At 43.5% G+C, this 3,881-nt stretch overlaps 1 long non-coding RNA gene across 1 annotated transcript in view; it reads left to right on the forward strand.

Annotated features, from left to right (window-relative positions):
* Positions 1–3,376, forward strand: part of LOC110291972 — a 28,370-nt gene extending 24,994 nt beyond the window's left edge. The window contains exon 4 of the long non-coding RNA XR_002377623.1: positions 2,546–3,376. This is a non-coding gene — a long non-coding RNA (uncharacterized LOC110291972). The remainder of the gene's footprint in view (positions 1–2,545) is intronic.
* The last annotated feature ends 505 nt before the right edge of the window (positions 3,377–3,881 follow it).

Consider the following 3,881-nt stretch of genomic DNA (forward strand, 5'->3'; position numbering starts at 1 on the left):
GTCAGCTGACCCTGTGCTCTAGCTACCCCTGTGCTGGTCAGGCAGGAAGAGGCCTGTGGCCCTACTCAGGCCGGTTTTCTGCTTCCCTAACTAATCTGGTCCTGATGTCTTATCCCAGCCACAGAGAGCAACTAATACTAGAAGGGAGAAGGCAAAGGGTCTTTAATTTTGGTGGATTTTATCTTTTCCTTTGGCAGTTTCAAGCCTGAACCCACTGTGTTAACAGTTCTGTTAACACACTAACTCTGCAAGTGAAAAATTGATACTCAAAAGGGAGGAGAAAATGTTACACATATTTTAAAAACTTATAATTTCGAGTACCACAAGGAAAGGATAGGTTGCTATAGAATAGATAAAAGCAAGGAATGTTGTCCTAATTTGGGTTTTATTGCTGTAAAGAGACACCATGACCCAAGGTAACTCTTATAAAGAAAACATTTAATTGGGGCTGGGATACAGTTTTGGATGTTCAGTCTATTATTGTCATGGGTAAGAAGCAGGGCAGCATCTCGGCAGACATGGTACTAGAAGAGTTCTACATCTTCATCTGAAGGCAGCCAGAAAGAGTGATTATCTTCCTTAGGCAGCCAGGAGTGGACTCTTTTCCACTCTGGGCAGGGCCTGAGCATTGGAACCTCAAAGCCTACCTCCACAGTGACACACTTCCTCCAACAAAGTCACACCTACTCCAACAAGGCCACACCTCCTCATACTGTCACTTCCTAGGCTAAGCATATTCAAACCACTATGTTCCACCTGCTATCCCCTATAGGCTTGTTCAAACACAAGAGTCTGTGGGGGCTATACTTAGCCATAGCATAATGCAAAATACATTTAATCCAACTTCAAAAGTCCCCATAATCTATCACAGTCTCAACAATGTTTAAAAGTCCAAATTTCGTAGTCTCTTTTGAGATTCTTACAATCTCTTAAGTGTAACCCCTTATAAAATCAAAATGAAAACACAGATCACATACTTCCAATATCACAAGAAATACATTACCATTCTAAAATGTCACAGTGAGGAAATACCAGACCAAAGCAAGATCAGAAACCTGCTGAGCAAACCCCAAATTCTGCATCTCCATGTTTGATGTCAAATTCCTTTCAAGTATGTTGACTGTAACACAGTTCTTTCTCCTGGGCTGGTTCCACTCCCTGTTAGCAGCTTTCCTCAGCAGATATCTCATGACTCTGGCATCTCTGATATCTTGGAATCTCCAAGGCAGCCATAACTTCATAACTTCTTGTTCCAATGTCTGGGATCTACACATGATCTTCTGGGCTCCTCCAAAGGGTTTGGGTCACTTCTCCAGTTCTGCTCTCTGTAGCAGTATAAGTTCTGGTTGACTCTACTCCACTGCTGCTGCTGTTCTTGGTGTTCATCTCATGGTATTGGCATCTTCAACTCACTGGAGTCTTCTCCTGCAACTAGGCCTCACCAATCACCTCTCATGGTGCCAAGCCTCAACTTCTTTGCAAGAGTCCTGAGCCATCAATGGCAATCGAGGCTGCACCTTCAGCAATGGCCTTCCCTGGCCTCTCACAGTTCCAAGCCTCAGGTGCAATTCATGACCCCTTTAAGCCTTCAAACCCAGTACATCTTGGGTGACTATTACACATTCCCAAGTCCAGCTATAGCACTTGCTCTGTGCCAGGCTGGCCTTGAACTCAGAGATCTGCTCGTCTCTGTCGCCTGGGATTAAAGGCATGTACCATCATGCCTGGCCCTAAGCTTCTCATGGCCACTTTGCCTCAAGATCCTGATTTAAAAAAAAGCCTCAAGACCTGGATCACAGGCATGCCATTCACTTCTGAATTGTAGTTCATTTCAGATTAAGAAGTCCAAATATAATAACTAGATAATAATAATAATTCCTAACATGATGTAACTATCCCCTTTTCAACTGCAAATATATAAACAATAAGCTTAGCTGCGTGGGATCTTTCCCTGAGAGCATCACTCCCTTAATTCCATTTAATGTTCTTGAACCAGGATTTATCTCCATTCCACTTCCTAGTACCACTTTACTCTTTCCTTTCTAAGCTTGCTTCATCTGATCAAAAGGCTCTTCATAAGAGTGAACCACAGGAAAGAGTTCAAGCTAGGCTTTGAGATCTCCTTTCTCAATGGAACCAATATGAGGAACCACCTTTGCCTCTGACAGACTCTTCAGAAAAGGGCAAAAACCAGCCATATTCCTAACCAAAATATCATAAGAATGATCTCCACACAACATACTGAAATTTCTCTCCTCTGAAACCTCTTGAGCCAAGTCCCCAGAGTTCAAATCACCCTTGGCAGCAATGTCTTTCACATTCCTACTAGGATGGCCCATTAAGCCCCACATAAAGCATTTCACTGATCTCCAAATCCAAAGTCTCAAAATACACATTCCAAAAAATAAAAAATCATGGCCAGGCCCATATCACAGCAATACCTGGTACCAACTTTTGTCTTAGTTTAGGTTTTATTGCTGTGAAGAGACACCATGACAAAGGTAATTCTTATAAAGAAAAACATTTAACTGGAGCTGTCTCACAGTTTCAGAATTTCATCATGATGGTGGGAAACATGGCAGCATGCAGGAAGACATGGTACTGGAAGAGCCAAGACTTCTACATCTTGATCTGAAAGCAGCCAGGAAGAGGGACTATCTTCCATAGGGAGCCAGGAGTGGACACTCTTCCACATTGGGTAGGGCCTGAGCATAAGAGTCTCAAACCCCACCTCTACAGTGACATGCTTCCTCCAATAAGGTCACACCTACTTCAACAAGGTCACACCTCCTCATAGTGCTACTCCTGGGCCAAGCATATTCAAACTATCACAAATATGAAGTAGTTGGATGTCATTTACAATGAAGGTTGAAACTTATCAAAGGGAATATAAGCCAATTTCCTCCTGGTGAGACACTAGATTTTATAAATTTATTTTTAGTTTTCATTTGCTCTGTTACAATAACTTGACGTTATTGGGAGGTAGAACCTGGTTGGTTGAAGTAGGACACTGAGGATGTATCTGGACCCATGTCCCTGCCCCTCCCACTTTCTGATTACTGTCCGTCACAAGTGGGTGCCTTACCCTATCACATAGTCTTACAGCCCTGAAGTTTTGACTCACCACAGGCTCTTCCTCTAACTGAGCTGACAACTCACACCAGTACCCTGGAGATGGACTTGGGGTTACTGGAACCTCTGTCTGGTCCTCCTCCCAGTGCACATTGATGAACTCACCCATTTTTTGTTTTTTACCATTGCCTCTCTCTTTAATCAGTGTACTGGGGATGAGTGGCCAAGCAGAACCTGAGATTTTGCCCTAGAATTCTTGTTACAAAAGTTCTAAAACTGTGAGATAAATCTTTCTTTCCAGCTGTTCTCTCTGGTTTTGTCACGATGAAGAAGCTGACTACCACACAGAATGTGAAAAGTTTAGACTTCTAGAGTATCTTCCCTAGTCTCTACCTGTGAGATGATGACACAGTGAAGGCCAGTGTGGATCTCCCCTCCCTTGTGGTTGTTGTCCACCAGTCCACATAGGTGAGGGGAGCAGAGGTGCTGAGGTAAGGATTCAAATGGCTGTGAATATGGACAGATTAACTTCCGGGAACAGCTTTAGGGAGACAGCTCAAGTTTATTGGGGTGAACAAGAGCTATACAGATCTTGGGGAGTAGGTAGGGATTTCTAAGGTGTGTGTACATAGGGTGGAGGTGCTGAGTACGCTCATTTACATAAAGAGGAATCTCAGGAGCTTATAGGTGGTGTGTGTGTGTGTGTGTGTGTTGTGTGTGTGTGAGGTGGGGGGGTGTTCTTAACAAGAAAGAGGAAGTCGAGCCTGTCTGCACCATGGGCTACCAGACTTTTCTCAGGTGATTTTTGG

This window comes from Mus caroli, chromosome 3 (assembly GCF_900094665.2).
Source record: "Mus caroli chromosome 3, CAROLI_EIJ_v1.1, whole genome shotgun sequence".
Taxonomy (NCBI): Eukaryota; Metazoa; Chordata; class Mammalia; order Rodentia; family Muridae; genus Mus; species Mus caroli.